The following is a 23,018-nucleotide window of genomic DNA, read 5'->3' on the forward strand; positions in this document are numbered from 1 at the left end:
AGTATCCTGATGGAGTAGACTCATTTAGACCGAAATAATCATTAGGTTTAAGCCAAGTTTCAGTAAGGCAAAGTACATCGAAGCTATTATCCGTGACTATTTCATTTACAATAACTGCCTTAGGTGTGAGTGATCTAATGTTTAGAAGACCTAGCTTTAGAAATTGTTTTTGTTTACTAATAGCAACATTTTCTGGTTTAATAACAATTAGATTTTTTCTAGATCCTGCAGTAGATTTATTATTTGATCTCACTAAACGAGGAATAGACACAGTTTCTATGCAATGTTCTACACTATTTATATCAGTTAATTTGGTGCAGCAGAGACTATGATTTGAACTTTTGGTTACTAGTCAAAAGGTATTTAACATTTTGGAGATGTTATCTGACAGAAGATCCGATCCGAATCTGCTTGGGTGTAAGCCATCAGCACGGTAAAGCCTAGGACGCTCCCAAAACAGATTCCAATTATTTACAAAGAGCAGTTTCTGCTCATTGCACCATGACATTAACCATTCATTTAGCGCGAATAATCTACTAAACTTCATGACCTAGTCGGTACGTGGGAAGCGGTCCTGACACAATGATCATTATATCAGGCGATGTGCTGCGTAACGTATCGATCAGATTCCTGAAGTCTTTCTTCAGAACCTCTGTCTGTCGCAGCCTGATGTCGGCCCCTCCCGCGTGCAGGACCACAGTTCCGACGCGCTCGTTCAGAATCTCGGGAACGTGAGCAGCGATTTCAGAAACACGAGCACCAGGAAAGCAGTGACTATGCACCTTACTTTTATTTAACGTAGCTTGTACGTGTCGAACGATGGAATCACCGATGATCACAGCATCGCGTTCTGTTTCGCGAAGAGGGGAGAAGCGGTTTTGTGTGGATATCTCGAAAACCGGGAGGGTTGGAGAGAGTTTTCTTGGTCTAGACCTGACTCGCGTCTTCCGCTGCGGAAATATCCAGGCTTCGTGGTGGCATGTTGGAGCCGGCGTAAACGAGACCATAGCTGATCGCGGCCTCGACGCTCGTGACCGATGCTGAGTAACGCACGGAGTAGACGAGGTCGGAGTCAGCGGGTTAGTAACGTTGATCACTGATTTGTGTGCATCGGCGCGTGATGTTTCAAGAGCTAACCGCCGGTCTATCAGCTCGGCTTTTCTCACTAAAAGGTCGTGGATCTGTTTCTCAACAGCTTCCAGCTCAGACTGCAACGCGTGTAGCTCAAATGTGTCCTCACCTGCACCAAAAGGTAGACTACTTACATCTGATATATTCGCCATTTTAACAGATGGACAGTAAGTTAAGTTAGCAACGACGCTACCAGTGATGCTATCAATATTAATACTAATTTATGACTGAAGTCTTGGATATAATCCGTCTTTTTAGTGGTACAGGTGTAGAGTAGACGCACGATAGGCGAAAAAATGTTTGTTTGTAAGTGAGTGTGGAGAAGACGCGTTCAGCCGTGATCCACAGGAGTAACCTATAAGAGTATCCGACGTTGGATCACTAATAGGCTTGAGACGCGTCTGCTCAACAGTCCGCGTTGTAACTATGAGGTGAGGAAAAATAGAAAATGTTCGTTGTAAGTGAGTTTAAAGAGAAATCAAGAATTATAAATCAATCGATGGAGCTCCAAAGACAACAACGCGTTCAGACGCGACGCATGCGCATTCGAAACAGGAAATTTATGCATATATTTATTTTTTTCCATATTTATTTATTTATTCTTTTATTTATTTATACATTTATTCATTTCTACATTTATTTATTTCTACATTTATTTATTTTTACATTTATTTATTTCTACATTTATTTATTTCTTCCTACATTTCTTCCTGCGTAGGGTAATGAGGAGGGCGTGGTTTACCTCAGACATAGCAATCGAGCTCAGAGTAAGCGAAGGCGAAGGGTTGAGGCCACAGTGACACCCTGTGGTGAAATACAATAAGTATAGCTCACTGACGTTGATACGGTCTGTGACTGCGAGGTATATAGTCAAAATCCTAAATCTTACTGTGTGACATGGATAGGCTATAGGCTACTCTTTATTCCGGACATGGCCGTAGAATATCGTTTGGTCTGGATTTGTAAAATGTCCTGGGCTAACAAACATGAAACAGGGACTCTGAAACGGAAGCGCTTGATATTTTCCATTTTTCGGTCAGAACTCACGGAAAGGAAGCAGGGCACATATAGGCTACAGTGAAGTCGACGCAAGCATATTGACCAATGCTTTTGAAACGAGACCACTGCATTTTAATGTAGCCTAATTTCCAAAAACATTTTTTTTTATTCTATTAAGCGGTGGTAGTCTTTAGCCTACCTCCATAAACTCATGTCCAGGGGCAACCTTATTAAATGTATGAACGTCACGTTAATCCACATCGATAAATTCAGTTAGAGGATAAGACTGTAGGGCAGTTAGCCTACCACTAAAATCCAACCAGAGCTTCATCAGAGCCATCAATACAGAAGAGATCTTAATGCATTTACACAGCAATTAGCCTAAAGTGCATACAAATATTATGAAGTGTTTTACATTTTGAAGACATAAATATGTATGATGGAATCAATGAAGTGATAGGCCTACGTTTAATATTAAACTAAAACAGACACCAGGTGGCAGAAAGTCACTGTCTTAATGAGTGAGTTCAATCCACTCGTTTGATTCCTTAAAATACACAGAATCAAAAACAACTTGACGTTGAAGCGGTTCAGCTGTGGATTTGTTTCTGATCATTTTTAGGCCTATGCGTTATTTAAATAATAATAATAATAATAATAATAATAATAAATAAATAAATAAATAAATGACCAAATGTTCAAAAAGTTGGCAGAGAGGGGTCATGTTCGGGGAAACAAAATAATTGTTGATAGGCTATTTTTCGGGGCCATGAGTTTAATGCGCAAACCTGCGTGACCATATAGCAACTATTCAGAAATGGAAATTACGAATGCATTAATATTTTGTTTTGAATTTATCAAATATCAAATATCGAAGATCAAATATCGAAGCTATCTCTATCTAATAGGCTACTTCAAAGATCAAATCAAATTATTTATTGTTAAATTTTGTAAAAAATTCTGTAGCCCAAAAACATAACAAAGAATAGCTAGTAGCCTACATAACTTTTTAATTTGTATTATTATTATCATTCTTTCTTTCTTTCTTTTTATTATTATTATTATTATTATTATTATAGGCTATTGTTATCATCATCATCATCAGCTGGCAAACCATTATGGAGTCTATTTAAAGGGAATGATTGTGGCGAGGAGTTTGGTCAAACTATGGCAGTGATAGCCTACAGCGAATATAACGGGTTGAAATAAAAGACGGCGCCGTCCACGGAGACATTTCTATGTGCACTATTTCATCCGTGAAAACCTTAGTCCCCTGGCTATCATGTCAGAATCTGCAATTCAAAATAAATTTTGTCTGCCACGGCAGAAAATTCAGCAGCTTGTGGATTAACGTGACATTCATACATTTAATAAGGTTGCCCCTGGCCTGGACATGAGTTTATGGAGGTAGGCTAAAGACTACCACCGCTTAATAGAATAAAAAAAATGTTTCTGTTGCTGTCAGTATTGTTTTTGGAAATTAGGCTACATTAAAATGCAATGGTCTCGTTTCAAAAGCATTGGTCAATATGCTTGCGTCGACTTCACTGTAGCCTATGTGCCCTGCTTCCTTTCCGTGAGTTCTGACCGAAAAATGGAAAATATCAAGCGCTTCCGTTTCAGAGTCCCTGTTTCATGTTTGTTAGCCCAGGACATTTTACAAATCCAGACCAAACGATGTTCTACGGCCATGTCCGGAATAAAGAGTAGCCTATAGCCTATCCATGTCACACAGTAAGATTTGGGATTTTGACTATATACCTCGCAGTCACAGAATGTATCAACGTCAGTGAGCTATACTTATTGTATTTCGCCACAGGGTGTCACTGTGGCCTCAACCCTTCGCCTTCGCTTACTCTGAGCTCGATTGCTATGTCTGAGGTAAACTACGCCCTCCTCATTACCCTACGCAGGAAGAAATGTAGGAAGAAATAAATGAAGAAATAAATAAATGTAGAAATACATAAATGTAAAAATAAATAAATGTATAAATAAATAAATGTAGAAATTAATAAATGTATAAATAAATAAAAGAATAAATAAATAAATATGGAAAAAATAAATATATACATAAATAAGGAAATAAATGTATAAATAATTATTTATTTTCGTTTTTTTGCTTTTCTATGTATATTTATTTATATATTTATTTATTTATTTATTTATTTTTACATTTATTTGTATATTTATTTATGTATTTATTTATTTTTAATATTGGCAGCTTTGGAATTCCATAACTTAGAAGGACGTTTATGGTATTTTAGTTTCTAACCACTGCTTTACACTGACAGTTAAAGGTTGTTATGAGGTCAAACATGAAGTGGATTATAAAAAACAACACAGAAGAAAGTCATACAGCTGCGAAACAACATGAGGGAATTGCAACAGTAATTTTTCGGTCCCTTTAACCCCTTGTCTATATAATTATTGTGGTGTGATCTATAATATTGTTACACTGCCAGGGCACTAGACGGCAGTATAGGGCAATGACAGGGTTGTAGAGGAGAGTAGTTTTGCCAGTGAAGAATAAAGCATACCATGTGAATCCATCCAGCTATGTCTTTATTATTATTCTAAGAACCCAACACAACATGGTGTCAGAAGTGGAGCTACTGTGAGGGAAAGGATAGCGGACATTATATGAGAAGCGGAGGAAGGAAACTGAGAAGTGGAGAAGTTAAAGTTAGGCAAGGTTAGCAAGCATGTCGCAATCGCAACGAGGACAGCAAGCTGCCGGACATGAACAGAATGACCCTCCACAGCCTCCTGCTAAAGTATGTGCAACGTTCTCAATAAACCCGCCGGAATCCTTCGACTTTTCAAAGCCACAAGACTGGGAAAAATGGATAAGACTGTTTGAGCGCTTCAGAGTGGCTAGCGACCTGGACAAGTCAACAGATGCTAACCAGGTAAACACGCTAATATATTGCATGGGAGACGAGGCAGATGACGTTTTAAAAGGGCTGACTTTAACCGCCGAACAGAAACTGGTGTACAGCTCCGTCAGGGACGGCTTCACAAACTTTTTCGTGCCGAAGAAAAACGTGATTTACCAAACGGCTGAATTTAACCAGCGAGCACAGGGGCCGTCTGAATCTGCAGACTCGTTTATAACTGCTTTATATGCACTGGCTGAAGATTGTGAGTATGGGGCACTGCGCGATGAACTGTTGAGAGACAGGATCGTAGTAGGCATCAAAGACAATGTGCTTTCACAGAAAATGCAGATGGAGAGCAGGCTGGATCTGGCAAAAGCCATTAATATGGTCAGACAAGCAGAGGACATTAAACGGCAACAAACAGATCTGAGAGGAGATGCTGCACATGCTTTTAAAACTACGGTGGATGCAGTACACACTAGGAAAGCAAAACAGCATGCATGGAAAAATAAAAGACAGCCAGCTAAACAGTACAAAGACAAGCATGAAACACAATCTGGAGCAGAGTATAAGTCATGCCCTAAATGTGGAAACCAGCATGCTAAGTTCCAGTGCCCAGCAAAGAATGCAGACTGCCACAACTGTGGTAAGAGAGGGCATTATGGTAAAGTGTGCAAGTCTACCAAAAATGTGAGTGCTGTCACGGAAGATGGCGACTTATTCCTGGGAACCATTGATGCAGGAGAAGATGCATGGTCTGTAGACCTACAAGTAAGGCATACTAATGTGAGGTTCAAGATTGATACAGGAGCCGACGTTACTGTCATACCGGAACAAGTGTACAGACAGATATGCAGTGGCACCTCATACAACCTCACTCCAGGTAATAAAGCACTGTTTGGGCCAGGCCGTGTACCTCTCTCTGTAGTGGGTGTAGCCAGAGAAATACTGAAAAGTGGTGATAAACACACCACAGAGGACATTTATGTAGTGAAACACTTGAACTCAGCTCTGCTGAGTAGACCCGCCTCAGTTAACCTCAGACTGGTAGCCAGAGTAGATAGTATCGACTTGGACTCTGTAAAACAACAATATCCAAAGCTGTGCGGTGGGTTAGGTTTAGTACAGCAGCAGTACACAATTAAGCTCAGACCAGATGCCAAGCCCGTGTCTTTGAAAGTGCCTCGTCGTGTCCCACTGCCCTTGATGGGAAAAGTAAAGCAGGAACTCCAGCGCATGGAGCAGCTAGGAGTCATCAGCCGGATTGAGCAGCCAACAGAGTGGTGCTCTGGCATGGTGGTCGCACCAAAAAAATCTAAGGATGAAATCCGGATCTGTGTTGACCTCTCTCCCCTCAACGAAGCCGTGTGCAGGGAAAAGTTTATCCTCCCGTCGGTGGACCAGACGCTAGGCATGCTGTCTGGAGCTAAGATATTCACGAAACTGGACGCCAACATGGGGTTTTGGCAGAACCCATTATCAAAGGACTGTGCCCATTACACCACTTTTATCACCCCATTTGGGCGCTTCTTCTTTAACCGCTTACCATTTGGTATTGCCTCCGCTCCAGAACATTTTCAAAACCGGATGGTAACGGAAGTGACAGAAGGCTTGGAAGGAGTCGTCTGCCACATGGATGATGTCCTTATATGGGGTTCCACACAGGCAGAGCACGACACACGGGTGCATGCGGTCCTGCAGAGGGCAAAGGCAGCTGGCATCACATTAAACACAGCCAAGTGTGAGTTCAGCAAAACCAAGGTGAAGTTTCTCGGATACATCATCTCAGCACATGGAATAAGCCCAGATCCAGAAAAGACACGTGCTGTACGAGAGATGGATTCGCCACACAACATCAGCGAGCTCAGGAGCTTTCTGGGCATGGTGAATCAACTAGGCAAGTTTGTGCCCAACCTGGCTGAAAAGGATAAAGCTCTCAGAGACCTGCTGTCAAAAAAGAACCTGTGGTATTGGGGGCCCGAACAGCAGAAGGCATTCACCAGCCTCAAGCAAGAGTTAGCGTCCACTCCGGTCCTGCAGTTATATGACCCAAACAAAGAACTGAAAATCTCAGCCGATGCCTCGTCATATGGGCTAGGCAGTGTACTTCTGCAGAAATGCAAGGGGACCTGGGCGCCGGTGGCATATGCGTCCAGGGCGCTCACTAGCACGGAGCAGCGCTATGCGCAAGTGGAAAAGGAAGCACTGGCCTTGACTTGGGCATGTGAAAGATTCAGTGACTTCATCATCGGTCTCCATTTTGAGCTGGAGACAGACCACAAACCCCTCGTGAGCCTGCTGGGTGGACAAGCGCTGGATTCTCTCCCATCTAGAATACAAAGATTCAGGATGAGACTCATGAGATACAGGTACACAATCATGCACGTCTCAGGAAAAAGCCTTACTACAGCAGACACACTGTCACGGGCGCCACTGAAGGATGGTGTGACTGATGGAGATGGCTTAATGGAGGAAACAAACATATATGTAGACTCTGTAATGGAACACTTACCAGCAAGCGAGGCTTACCTGTCCGAGCTGCGGAAACAGCTGAGTGCAGACAGCGTGTGTGCTGAAGTGATGAAGTACTGCATCGAGGGCTGGCCAGATCGCAGTAGACTGGATGTGCTAGTAAGACCCTACTGGACTGAAAGGGCTGTTCTCAGCACTCACAATGGACTGTTATTGCGGGGCACTAGGCTAATTATCCCTTCAGTAATGAGGAATAGAGTGCTGGAGAAAATTCATGAAGGACACCAGGGAATAGTCAAATGCCGTGAACGAGCTAAGCAATCCGTGTGGTGGCCGGGGCTAAGCAGCCAAATAGGAGAGCTGGTGTTGAAATGCATGGCGTGCGTTAAAGAACGCTCAAATGTGACTGAACCTCTTATGCCTTCCAAACTACCTGATAGGCCATGGCAGAAGCTAGGGGCTGATTTGTTTACTTTGAAAAACAAAGACTACTTGCTTGTTGTGGACTATTTTTCCCGGTACGTGGAGGTGGCCCAGCTGAGCCCGACAAGGAGTGTGGATGTGGTAATGCACCTCAAGTCAATTTTCGCCAGGCATGGCATACCGGAAATTCTAGTCACAGACAATGGGCCTCAGTTTGCGGGGGCTCACATGTCGGCCTTTGCCACAGAATACGAATTTGAGCACGTAACGAGCAGCCCAAGATACCCTCAAAGCAATGGCGAGGCCGAGCGTGCTGTCCAAACCATCAAAAACCTGCTGAAAAAAGCAACTGACCCTTACTGTGCGCTGCTGGCTTACAGGAGCACTCCTTTGAGCAACGGCTTCAGTCCAGCCCAGCTGCTTATGGGGCGCCGCCTGCGCACCACTGTGCCGGCTTTCCCGGCGGTGTTGGAGCCAGCTGTTCCAGACCTTCGGACGGTGCAGTGCAAAGAAAGGGAGAAGAGATGGATGGATGCAAGCAACTACGACCGCAGACACAGAGTGAGAAATCTCTCTGACCTGTCACCAGGAGATCAAGTGTGGATCACAGATACAAGATCTACAGGTACTGTGACAGCCGCACATGAAACACCTAGATCTTACCTGGTCAGTGGTCTACAGGGCACTTTAAGGAGGAATCGCCGCCACCTTATGCCCATGTCAGCGGACAACAGCTGTAACATACAGGAGCATGCTGCAGGGGTTGACCTGCAGGATACTTCGTCAGACACTGGACAGATGTCTTCGGAGGGGCCTAAGAACACTCCCCAAACTGTGAGAACCAGATCTGGCAGGGCTATCACAAAGCCAGATAGACTGAATCTGTGAGAATTTAATCAAAACAAATAAGAAAAAAAATAAGAAAAGAAAGTATGCAAATGTATTGGGGACGAAACAGGGAGGTTAAGTAGTTTAAGTGTTATAAGAGTTTAATAGGAAGTTGAACCTTGTTTTGTGTTAACTGTCTAGGGTGACTACTGTGTGTTCATGTGTAGCTTAAAGAGGCCTCAAAGAGTTCATGTTCTGTAGTGTAATTCGGTCTCATTAAGAGTTTACAGGAAAGACAAGTGTTAAATAAGTACTGTAAAGAAATGTGTTATAGTTGAGTCATGTTTCTAAAGGATACAAAAGTGAGTTGAAGAGTTTTATGCAATCTGGTGATAACTATATAGGTCACAGTCTATTGCTTTTCAGAAGGGGAGATGTGGTGTGATCTATAATATTGTTACACTGCCAGGGCACTAGACGGCAGTATAGGGCAATGACAGGGTTGTAGAGGAGAGTAGTTTTGCCAGTGAAGAATAAAGCATACCATGTGAATCCATCCAGCTATGTCTTTATTATTATTCTAAGAACCCAACACAACAATTATTTATTGATTTATTTTCTCAGAGGTTTTACAGCGGGTCACACAACATTGGTTAACACATCTCTAATTGTTTGCCCTGTGTACATCATAAGCTAATACACTGCTAAAAATTCCCATATTAGCTGATGTTAGATTAAATTACATTTTTTCCCAATCTCGCAATCCCAAACTCTCTCTCTCTGCCATATTTCACACACACTGTTGTGACGGCAGCCATGGAGACTGTCAAGTTCAGACCCGTTGACAAACCCATGAACTAACCAGTAAATCAGAATTAAACTTAATTATGTATAAAATACAATAACTGACTGTGCACTCACAGGTTTGTAGTGCAGGTTGAAATATAACTTTGGATAAGTAACTAGAAAAATGCATTTCCGGAGGAACTGCAAAGTGTGCTTGCTCGGGTGCAGTGCACTAACGTTAGCAGGTAGTGGATAGATGCGAGATGCGAGAAAAAATGCAAGAATGCGACAAAAAAGATGTCAAACTGTATTTTATTTTCGAATTTAATTCCTCAATCAGTGCTGGACCGGCATTTTCTGTCTTCCGCTGAGCCCTGGCCGTAGACAGATCATATGTTTTACCCTGTCAATGCAGTGGTCTGCGTTGTGCTGATCTTATTCACACTATCGAGTGTAGGTGCAGCATTCTAACATTGAGTCATAATGAGCTGTTTGTGAAGAAATTATCCGCTTCCAAATTATGTCATTTTAATCACGAAATTGAAACATTAAAAAACTATTTGCTCTTTATGGTGTGCGAGTGATAGAGCGCGGCAGCATTGAACCATCAGCTTGCAGCGTAACAACATTGAATGCCTTATTATTTTTCATCTCCATAAATATATCTAGTAGTAAAGCTAATGCAAGGGCTAGAAATCTATTAATCTTTTGCTGATACTTCCTTAGCTGTGTCTGAAACCGCTCACTCGTTCACTCATTCACTAATCCCTACATAGTGAATGGCAGTTGAGTGCACTACATCAGCAAAGAATTCGGATGCTGACATAATTATCACGCGCCAGAGAGCTCGGACAATTTGTTATAAACATTACCTACCCATCTTTAATATTTCCTTTTTTTGGCTGTATGAATTGTATGTAACAATTGTATGTATGTATTTTTCACGTTTATTGCGTTATTTGATATAAAAAAAAGATAATAAAAAAACACTTGCTTGTCATATTTATTTACTTTTTACATTTATATGTGAAAATAAAAGAGAACAAAACACTACACAACACATTTGTTTATTCAAATATAGATATAACGGTAGCTATATATAAATAAATAACCAGGCGTCTGGTCTTATAAATGATTGTTTTCTAACTCGCGTGCACCGTTGCCATGGTGACATTTTTGTTTATTTTTCATTCGCGCTCTCAGCAAGTGTACATCGTATGTACACTCGAATTCAGAGAGGATTGTGGGTAAAAGTAGTGAAGAATGTAGGTTAAACTGGGCACAATCCTGTCAACACACACAGAATGTTTTTTACCTTGCTTGCTGGTCTCTCTCGCGGTGAAGTGAATTCCTCTTCCCCGGGCCGGACACGAACGGCGCGGTCCAACAAAAGACAGTCAGACCCCAGTGATATTACACTGGATGCTCCGGCGAGACACGACAAATCCCAGACAGTGTATAGTGATGTATTAGTAGTGACGCGCCGTTATATTTCTGACGTAGGCTACTCCGAGTCCAAGCGCTCGCGCTATTTCTGACAAGGGACAAACAGGTTTGCATTTTGCATAAATGATCCAGTCGCTTCAATGTGTCCAATATAGACAGCCTTTGACTGTTATAGCGTTGTAGACACGCGGTGTAAGGCAAAAAATAGGAAATAAAAAGCAGGATGGAATAGTGCCAGTCAGAGAGGCCGTTATGTCAAATAGTATACTGCAAATTAAAAAAATACAGTAAGTCTCTGTATGTGGTGTTATGTCAAATACAGTAGTATACTGCAAATTTAAAAAATACAGCAAGTGTCTGTATGTGGTGTTTGACGTCACAGAAAATTCCCATGATGCAATGGGAATCGTTATTTACTGTAAAGAGAAATAGCAGTATAATACTGGGTGATTTAAAGTAAATAACTGTAGAAATTACACAAAAGTCTAACAGTGTATAAATTGTGTTCTGAGGCAGGGTTTATGTAAATATTGGGGTTCACTAACCCGGGAGGAATGTTGTAGTTCCTACCAGCCGTTTGTTGTAGTCCTTAAAAAGCAATTTTTTAAAAGAAAATATCTCCCTTTGCTTTGAACTTTGAGCGTCGTAACTTGGCAGATGTTGTTTATGATCTAACAGCAACATTAAACATTAACTAAAGTTAGAAAAGTGAAATCATGATCAACCACCCCTTTAAAGGGATACTCCACTTTAAAATGAAAATTCTGTCATCATATACTCACCCTCATGTTTCAAACCTGTATGAATTTCTTTCTTCTGCTGAACAGAAAGGAAGATATTTAGAAGAATGTCAGTAACCAGACAGTTTCTGGTCTCATTGACTTCCATAGTAGGAAAAAATATACTATGGAAGTCAATGGGACCAGAAACTGTCTGGTTATCCTTACAGAAACTGTCTGGTTATCCTTATCCTTACAAGGCATTAATCGCAGTGTTATTCTAGGATCATTGAGATACTATTGTAGTTTTTATTATTTTAAATTATTAATTAGTTTATTAATTTTTTTCAGTTTAGTAATTTTTTTTGGTAATTTTATTAGTTTGTTTTTAGGCCTATGTAGCTGTTATTATTTAGTTTTAGGCTACATCAAGTTAAACTAAATGAAAATGAGAAAGTGAGAAATCCTCTATCCATTATCCAAACCGCTTTATCCTTATTATGTTCTGTTATTAGACTTTCAGTTTGTTTTCATTTCTCACTTGTGTTTCCCGCCACTAATCTGTTACCATGGACACTGATCACCTTCCTCACAGCTGCCTATCTTTTGTGTTAATCATCACTGTGTATTCTGCCTGTCTTCAGTTCAGTGTCCGGGATTGTTTGTGTCTCACCTGTTCCCGAGTTCCATTTATTAAAGAAAGTGTTTGGACAACTTTCATCTCCGTCTTCCTTCCTTCAAGCCGTGACAATTAGGGCCGTGGGAGGCTGGAGCCTATCCCAGCATCTTGGGCCACAGGCACAGACAATTTCGCATTAATTTAGGAATTAATTCACCTGGAGAAAACCAACACAGACACAGGAAGAACATGCAAACTCCACAAAGGAGACACAAAGGATAAACCAGGACTCAAACTGGAGACCTTCTTGCTGTGAGGGGACAGTGCTACACACTGAGCCACTGCCTCCAAAACAGGATCAGCAATAAGAATACAAGATTATTACACACTTTAAATTGTAGGCTTTTCTTTATTCTTTTTACAAACGTCACCAATAGGCCTATTTGATTTTCTTGATGTTGCACTGTTGCACTCTCGCTCTGCATGTTGTTAGGATGACAAAAAAATTCAGTTGTTACATTTTTAGGCTGCTCCGCTTTGAAGAATTCACCAGAGTGAACTCCAGCACAAGGCTTTAATGGTACAAGAGTTCAAGGTAAGGTATAGGTTAGCTAAACACAATAGATATCAACTGTTTTACGATAGAAATATTAAATGACCGACAGCAATCCAGTGATCTACTCGACTTTTTTTGTCAAATGTTGCCATTTTTATTTTGAAATGAATAAGCATATTATATATATATATATATATATATATATATATATATATATATGATGTGATTCTGATTCATGTAATTCATTTGAATGTGACAAGACAAGTAACATTAACAGAGCCATTTTCGGTATTAGCATATGATTTGAGTGAATGTGTGTCACGGATTGGCCACGGGCACGTTCAAGTTCAAAACGGTGCGCAACGTTTTGCTACGGTTTCCGGGTTGAACGTCATGTTTCCTGGAAACGGCGTGCACCGGTGTGCAACAGGGTTTGAGATACGTTTTCTCTTGTTTGGTGGGTGTGTCAGAACTGCAGTCCAATCAGCAGCAACATGTATATAAAGCACGCGGTATTAAAGTGAACTCGCACAATGGGTTCAAGGAAAGTAATTTACAAATGTGTTCGATGCAGCTCGGTATACGCAACAACTGAGGATATTAGACGACATGTTTGTCGTAAGTTTTATTGTAAAAATATAGGATATCAACATAATGATGTAGTTGTTTATATTTTTAGCTTCATTGCAAGTGTATGACATTTGGTATAGAAATAAACAATGGTAATTAAGTGCTTTTCCTAAAAATGAGAAAGAAAATACAGGGTATTAAAACAGTATGAACTACAAATAAAGTCAGTATCTGAGGCTAAATAGATGTTTTAGTCTGAATTAGGTAAGATGTGTGCTTCCATTTCAGTTACAGCAATCCCTTCACTCGATTGGGATGTTCTCTTTTGTTCTGGGCGGCAAGTGCAGTAACTGTAACATCGGGCATATTTTGTAGTATTAAACACATATTTATACCGACTTCATCAGGCTCCGAAAATTCTTCACAAAGAACACAAAGAATGGCCTTCTCAGCTGCCATAGTTGCAACTCTTGCGTCATCAGAACAGTGTGTTCAACGCATCACCGTTTCTGTTTAAAAAACGTTGTGCAACGTTTTGTCGGGGCTGAACGCAGCCCAGGTTCATCCACCACAATCACCCAGCGATCACAGTCACCTGAGTATTAACAAGTCACACCTGCACCCCATCAATCACCACTGCTTCATAAGCACACCTCACGCACTCCTCACTGTCCGGGCTCGTTAATCGAAGCGGACTCTAGTGCTTCTCCCTGCGAGTTTCACTACTAAACTTACCTGTGTTTACTTACCAGTTCTCTACGAAGTTTCCAGTCTGTTCCAGTCTGTTCAGATCTCATCCCGAGTGGTGTACTAGCCGTAAGCCCGACTGTGTCATCCTGTGGTGCGTGAGTGTGTGCTGTCACCGTCTCCGTCCAAAGTTCATCTCCGCTCTGAAGTCTCATCCTGCCGTTCCTGCAAAGACACTACTTTCAGTCATCACGAATTACATTCCTGAACTCTCAACTTCTGAACTCTGATACTCACCTAAATCCAGCTCGTTGATCCTTCTTGACATTCAGTTGTTCTAATAAACATTACAGCTTCACTTACCTTGTTGTCCGTCTGCTTCCGTAACAGTAAGCCCGGACCATAACAGACAGCGGCAGCATGAGTGTTCAAGATCCCTTTCAAGAGCTGGTGGATTCGTTGAAGCGGGTATTATCACTCAATCCAACCATCACGCCTACTTCAACCTTCACATCTTCCGCACCACCAGCGCCACCACCATCGAGCACTTCTTCGACCACCGCATCATCCAGTCCCATGGCCCGACCAGCGCCCTACTCTGGCGGGGCGGGGGAGTGCAACGGTTTTCTACTTCAATGTTCTCTCATCTTTACCATGCAGCCCACATTATATCCCACCGACCAGTCGAAAATTGCTTTTATTACGTCCCTTCTCACCGGTCCAGCTCTCCAATGGGCAGAAACAATCTGGAAGCAAGCCGGTCCTGCCATCAGTTCCATACAAGCCTTTGTCACCCACTTCAAAGAGGTTTTCGGCCGAACGGATGGAGAGATATCAGCCGGTGAGCAACTCTATCATTTGTCTCAAGGAAAGATGTCTACTCATGAATATGCCCTTCGTTTTCGCACTCTAGCGGCAGCCAGTGGATGGAACAAGCGGGCTTTACTGACCACCTACCGGCTTGGTCTCACACCCCAACTCCGTCTACAGTTGGCCGCCTTGGACGATAATATGGGGCTCGAAAGATTCATCCAACAATCCATCAGGTGCTCAGACCGTATACAATCTTATCTGTCCCATTCTGATTCCACTGCACTCCTCCGCCCATCTGAAACCGCCAGCCCTCCAGAACCAGAACCCATGATTTTAGAATCTGGTAAACTTACCGCCGCTGAGCGACAGAGGAGGCTGACCCGGGGTCTCTGCCTGTATTGCGGAGTTAGTGGACATGTTCGGTTGAACTGTCCCACTCGTCCCATACGTACATCGGTGAGTTTATTCCATATTGATGAAGAGAAAATGCAACCACTCACTTCTTGTGTCCAGTTAACCACCCAAACAGCCTCTGTTTCAGTTCACGCCCTCATCGACTCCGGGTCAGCTGGAAATTTCATCTCGGGGACCCTCTGTCGCCAGCTCCAGCTCCGTACCGAAGCCTCGTCCATCGTTTACCAGATCCAACCCATAACCAAATTCATCACTGTGCGTCCACGTATTCATCGGAAATGTGAACCCATTATACTTCAAGTCGGAGCCCTTCACAACGAGGAGATCCAGCTACTGGTTCTGGAGGGAGCAAATGCAGATATCATCCTGGGCCGTCCGTGGCTGGTGAAGCATGATCCCATCATCTCTTGGGGCTCCGGGGAAGTGATGAAATGGGGAAAAGATTGTACTCCAAGATGTTTTCCAGTTCTTCCACGTCCTGTTCTGAATCCTGTTCCAGTTTATGTCACGTCAGTCGAAAGTCCAGTCGAGAAACAGTCCACGAAGATTCCTGATATCTACTCATCTTTCCAAGACATCTTCTGCCCCAAGAGAGCTTCCCAGCTACCACCTCATCGGCCATGGGACTGCGCCATAGACCTGTTCCCTGATGCTTCGTTGCCCAGAGGTAAGATCTACCCGTTGTCACTTCCAGAGACCAAGGCCATGGAGGAGTACATCCAGGAAGCTCTCGATCAAGGATACATCCGGCATTCGACATCTCCCGCAGCATCCAGCTTCTTTTTCGTGGCTAAAAAGGATGGAGGGCTGCGGCCATGTATTGATTACCGGACACTTAACCAAGGCACCGTCAAGTTCAAGTATCCCCTTCCTCTCGTCCCTGCGGCCCTCGAACAACTCCGTACAGCTACCATCTTCACGAAGTTGGACCTCCGCAGCGCTTACAACCTGGTGAGAATACGAGAAGGGGATGAATGGAAAACCGCTTTTGTGATCCCTACTGGCCACTATGAATATCTGGTTATGCCCTATGGTCTGGTCAACGCCCCTTCCGTGTTTCAAAACTTCATCCATGAGGTCCTCCGGGAGTTCCTGCATCGCTTCGTGGTCGTCTATATAGATGACATCCTCATCTACTCCCGGAGCGAAGTCGAACACCGTCACCACGTTGCGGAGGTCCTTCATACACTCAGAGCTCATCATCTCTTCCTGAAGGCCGAGAAATGTTCCTTCCATCTCCCATCAGTCCAGTTCCTAGGATACCTCATTGACCGTCAGGGGGTCCGCATGGACGAGAGGAAAGTCACTGCAGTTACCACCTGGCCAGAACCCACCACGATCAAAGAGCTCCAGAGATTCCTTGGTTTTGCCAACTTTTATAGACGTTTCATACGAGGTTACAGCATCATCACCACTCCACTTACCAACTTGCTCAAAGGAAAACCCAAAAGTCTCCTCTGTAACAATGTGTGCATATTTTAAAATAAAAAGTATTATTTGCAAAATAGTTCAAATGCATTACAACAAATTCTAGTTCTTTTATTCTCTGAAATCCCTTTAAATCCTGGTCCACGGTCAATTCATGATACCTTTGTCAAATTTTGTGAGGCCTCCTAAAGCGCGAGGCCCTGTGCGGTCGCACACTTCACACAGCTCTTGCTACGGCTCTGTATACAAGCCTAAGGTGAAATGTGAACAGTCACAATGATGGCTGATGTAAACTCTCTGGCTAAATAAAAAATTTGGCATTTGATGTCAAGGTATTCCAGATCTGATGTGTATAGCTCCTTAAGACAACAGGTGCTTTCTGTGCTGCACCATTTCTCATTAACCATGATATACACTCCTCTACCCTGGGTTTTCCCAGAGTTCTCCATCCTGTCCATGCGGTGAAAGGAGAATCTGGGCAGCTGCACTGCATGATCTGGAATGGCTGTCGTGAGCCATGTTTCGGTAAGACAAAAAAGCCATGACGACTCGCTGGAACTTTATTCAGGCTCTAAATAATGACTGGACATTCACTAAAAATATATAGGCATTGATGCATGTGCCCTGTTTCATACTCAATTCTCACACTGGCTCTTTTCTCTCATTACCGTCAGGAGAGTAATTCCATTGTTTGCATGACATTTCCAAAGGCCAATCAGGGACATGAAAACGAGAGCTTGAGTGATAAGGTCTGATGGTGATTTGCCTCTCATACATTATAAGTCCATTAGCTAATGCAATAATAGAACATAACAAAAAACTAAAGATAAGGTAAAATACAAGAAATTTACAGTGTGATTTCAACTGTGATTTGAACGCCATCGCAACTTGAAGCCTATATAAACTATGAATATTGTTAATATTCAGATATTAGTAATAACTATTTTTCCTATTTAGCAGCAAAACTTTGGAACAGTCTTCCTAACATTGTCCAGGAAGCAGACACACTCTGTCAGTTCAAATCTAGACTAAAAAAACATCTCTTTGACCTAGCATACACATAACACATTATAGACTTTAATAATTGATAATTCAATGTTAGGCTGCATAGATTAGGTCAGCCGGAACCGGGAACACTTCCCATAAATCCTGATGTACTTGCATCATAAGAAGGATGGCAAATATAGAAGAAAGATTGAAGTCTGATTTTATGATAGGGAACATTATTTAATTGTATTATTTTCAGATAATCAAAGTTAGATTATTGCTGACATAAAAAACAGAACTAGCTTGCTTTTTCCTGCAATGAAGAACTTGCTTTACTAAAAATAGAATGGGGGAACTGCTGTGGTCAACCAGTGAGATTTTTTTTATAAGAGAACTACTCTTAGAAGGAATGTGTAGAAAAATTACACAAATTATGTGTAACACTCTAATTTACACATTTTGTGTCAATATTAACTAAAACTGTGTATAAAAAAATTATCTATTTTACACATATCCATGTGTAGTTTAAAGGTGCCTTGTGTAAAAATAAATAAATTCATACTCCACATTCCATACCAGATGGGGGCAGTATACCTCCAGAAAGTGAGTTGGTCTACTCTAGAGTATGAATATCTTCAAGCTACTCCCCTTCACCTTTACCAGTGAATATGTTCATATTCGTTTTGTTCATATTACATTTTTATTGTTAGTTTGAATTACATTAATTTGACAGACAGCATTCGCTGATGTTGACCAAGCTAGCGCCAACGTAACCAGAGCTTCCAACTCTCACGCATTAACCGTGAGACACACGCAAACACTTTTCACACGCTCTCACCCCACACATCAATTTTCTCACGCACAGAAAAATCGCGAAGCAAAGAGGACACGGAGACCGACAGACTAGACAGAGCAGGTTAGTTATGATATAAAAAAATCTCAGCTCTCAGATTCTGTCAATTAAATACCGTTTTGGCGCTTGTAAATGTTACACGACAGATCCCTAGCGCATGTGAACCGATCATCTCTACTAGCTAATAGTAAAAAAATCACGAACACTGAAAGATACAGTAACGTTAGGCTACAACTTACCAAAATGTATTCCTCATACATAATATCGACCAATCAGTGTTTTTTATCATCGTGAAGAGGTCAATAACACAGCTGGAGAACAATTATGTCAGATTTACCTCAGGAAAGCCATTTAATATACATAATATAGGTCACGTAGTTGGCAAGAAAAAAAGAGCAATAGAGATTGTGCTATGTGTACTATATTACAATACTGTATTTATGAACGTTATATACGTTTATCGAACAGCCTTCGATACATTTCTATGTTATAACTTCCTGAAAATCTACACAAACATATAAAACAAACTTCTAACGAAATACTAACAGCATCTTACTTACCAATCCAAAAGAAATGTTGCAAGTTCGAAGTCAAACCTCATTTTTTTCATGTCCATTAGTTGTCTCCAGCGATGGAAAGCAGTGCCAATGTTTACTCTGGTTCTGTTCCTTTTTTATCATATTTTATTTGAATGTAGTAGTGGGCTGTAGGCTACTTTCCACACGATTGACATCAGGTTCAAGTACGCCCACAAGCCGTGCGAGTTATTCGTGTATTGCATGTTTGGCTGGTGGTTATGTTGCCGGCATACCGCCTCCCATGGCCGAAACTGGTATTACGACACCTGTCGGGCCGTGGCTATTAATGCTAATGCTAATTCAGGTTGATATCTCTGCAGCACTATAACTTGACATTTTTTTAATGACATCATCGCCCTTATTTCTTCTCATTCTTTTGATGCATGTAGCTCATTTTTTGGATATTTTTACCTCAATTTTTACATAAGGCACCTTTAAAGTTTACACAACTTGGGTATTTACTCAAAGCATTTAACACAATATGAGTAGACTGATGTGCTTACACACTTTAATGTGTTATTTTTTATAACGCGACCGTTATTTAAATTAGCTAGTCGAACTGAACCAACCAATAAGGTGACTTTTGAGTGCAGTGAACATAATCCAGTTCCAGTCAGTTCAGTAACGTTAGTAGATAAAAGTCTGTTAACGACAGCAACTATTTTGTTTTTACTAAATTGTTGAAAATAAAACATGTATAGGCCTACCTTAACGCGTCAAAACTGTTCGTGAAAACCACCTCTTTACCAGGGAGGAGATGATTCACGCCGGTGATGCTCAAGGTTCTTGAGGTAAGCTCGCTGTACTTGAATTATATATTTTTCACTCATGTTCATTTACAAAAACAATATTTCCTGCTACTGTTATTTTAATACTGGTTTGAAAGCTAGGTTACGACGAGATTTTGCGGGCAAAAAACTCGACTATTGTCAATAGTGTAACGTTAAAGTTAACGTTAGCTGAAGCACGGCTAAACCAAGCAGCTTTATGTTGATCAATATTGCGAATTTGCGTGGAAACTCCGGTTCAAAATCGGCATAATTTTTTCCCACTTTCACACGAAATTCCAGATAACGAAGAGACCTTTATTAATAAATGGATTTTACACGCAAAATTTCGCCAAGCAATGGTAAACGTGACCGCACCTAGATTGTAACTTAGTGCTACTCAATTTACAATACACAAAATGTTATCTGTAAAGGTGTTTTAAAAATCGTCTACTCTTTATTAATTTGATTAATGTTACGTATAAAATCTAGTCGTATTTGAAAGTTTGCTGAAATGATTAGCAATATGTCATAAGTGCTCTTGAGCCATTGATGTGCAGGCTATATAACTGTTAGCATACAATACATGTGCTAACTTTATATCAAATAAGTGAGCTTTGCATTATGTCTAATATTTATTACACAGCAAATGGACCAATCAGAGGATGGACCATTTTCCACCGACCACCGTGTTCAGTCTCACCAGATTTAATTTATTCAGGTAAGCATTGCAGTAAAACTCACTAAATCATTAATTCATATCAAATCAAGCATTCTAAACAACTTAAGTTTTTATTTTTGCATTCTTTTGATCTATTATTAGGCCAAGGAGTCCGACCCGACCAGGAAGGTGCCTAATAAGCATAGCCTATCAGCGCACAGGTAGGTTAACTACTGAGGGAAAGAAAAAGATCATCACATGGGGATTTCTTGCATCATGTATCTTACTGTGTATTTGTCTCAAACAGCTGTCCCTTCACTGCAAACAAGCTGAAATTGGCTAGCCTAAATCCCTGATTGCAGTTGAGCCTACGAATCTCAGCATTTTTGGAGAGAATTAAGGAAATGTAAGTATTAAAATTTAATCTGGCATAATTTAGTTTACAGTTCAACTGAAATGTTTGAATGTGCTGACAAAAGGGTGTTACTTACAAATATATATATTCTGAATTATAGTATGATGGAGATTAAAAACAATTTGATGCTTGTGTAATTTTCTCCTCTCTCTCTCTCTCCCTATTATATTTTTATATAGTGTTGGAACTGCGATCTTCTCTGAAGAAGAACTGAGCACATTTGTGTTGGTGGACACGTTTGCATCCAGGAAACAGGACTGATGCATATGTCACACTTTTCTGGAAACACTTCAGGAGTTTCAAAGTCGTGATCTGATTGGTTGAATTCTACAGGATGTTCGGGAGATGTGTGTGTCGTGTTCTTTATCGGTTCGCCTGGAAACAAATGCCGTGACACCAAAACCCCTCGTGGAAGAAGAATGCTATTGTGCTTACAACTGTGACAATGAGCGCTTACCAGGATCAACTAAACGCTGGATTTTCAAAAGTATTTGAAGTTCGCGCTCCATTGTTGCCGTAAACTTGCTTAACGTTCTTGAATGAATAATTTATTAGATGCAGCCAGTCTGTTATTGTAGGGACATCAACATCATATATTATCACGCCCCTAAACATGACGCAGAACAAAACGAACTGTGATTGGTTGCGTTACATGTCAGTCAAACGTCCTCTTGGGTGGTCCTTGGTCAAGAAAAGCTGCAATAGAGTCTAGGGATAGGTCTGGCTAAACAAGACTAAGTTCTGAACAGGATAAGTTAATTTAGGTTTAGGTTCATTTATGTATTTTTCCCAAAGGTGAACAAAATGCTTATTCCCAAAGATTGGCTTATTAAAGACTGATTTTATGATCACTTTTATGCTGTGAAAAAGATGGAGGAGTACAGACATTGATAATAATAATGAGAACTGTTTCTTGAGCATCAAATCATCGTATAAGAATGGTTTCTGAAGGAAATGTGACACTGAAAACTTGGAGTAATGATGCTGAAAATTCAGCTTTGATCACGTGAATAAAATAATATTTTTAAAATATATTCAAATAGAAAACAGTTGTTTTACATTGTAGTAATATTTCACAATATTTACTGTTTTTACTGTACTTTTGTATCAGATAAAATATTTGGTGAGCATAAGAGATTTCTTTCAAAAACATTAAAATGCTTAATATTTTCTAAACTTGGCCACCAATGTACATCAAGCCAAACATGTTTTGGAAATAAGTGAAATTATTTTGAAGGTGGGGAAGTGTGTCATGTTACCTAATGAGATTGAGAAAATAACTGTTTTATCCTATGTTGGACATTCCTTTTTGACTGCTTTAAATTGTATTGTTCTATTCTGGATTGAATTTAATTGTTGATATGTCAGTCATTATAATAAATAAGATAATCAACCACAGACTTTATTTTGTCAAATGCTTATTTTGTTTAGGATTTAGGATTTTAGATACCTTTCTTAACACAGTGTGTGTAGCCAGGGATAGCACACAATGTGGTAATGTTACAGATGTTTACACATCTTTTACACATATTTTACACATCTTTATGTTAACCTTTCTGACACATTTAGTGTGTTAAACTCATTAACACAGTGAATGAGTTGAAATTAACACAAATCTAGTAGTCCTGGAGCTCACCCACAGATGTGTTAAAATTTAACACAGGTTGTGTCCTTTTTGACACATTCTTTCTAAGAGTGTAGTAAAACGATGGTTAAAAAGCGTAATGTAGATAAAGAGCTAATAGCTCAGGCACAATTGGAACTAATATTTATAAAAGTTCAATTTGATTCATGCAGATCTCTGAGTGTTCAAATTTCAGATGGCTTCAGTGACAGTGTCCTGACAAATGGAAGCAAAAAGAGGGGAAAGGGCAAAGACACGAATGCAGAAAGAAGAAGAGAGAGTGGGTGAGGGGCTCTCAGCTCCCCTCCTGAAATTGACCACTCTCTGAAAGCTCAGCAAGGAGAAAGACTGATTTAATGCTGG

The 23,018-nt window shown here is 40.9% G+C and overlaps 1 long non-coding RNA gene across 1 annotated transcript; it reads left to right on the forward strand.

Annotated features, from left to right (window-relative positions):
* Positions 1–18,294: 18,294 nt before the first annotated feature.
* LOC311066659 lies at positions 18,295–22,304 on the forward strand. The gene is made up of 4 exons (XR_014603121.1): positions 18,295–20,676; positions 20,779–20,837; positions 20,924–21,022; positions 21,211–22,304. It is a non-coding gene; the product is annotated as an uncharacterized lncRNA (long non-coding RNA).
* Positions 22,305–23,018: the final 714 nt, after the last annotated feature.

The sequence above is a fragment of the Abramis brama genome (assembly GCF_963993115.1).
Source record: "Abramis brama genome assembly, chromosome: 17".
Lineage (NCBI taxonomy): Eukaryota > Metazoa > Chordata > Actinopteri > Cypriniformes > Leuciscidae > Abramis > Abramis brama.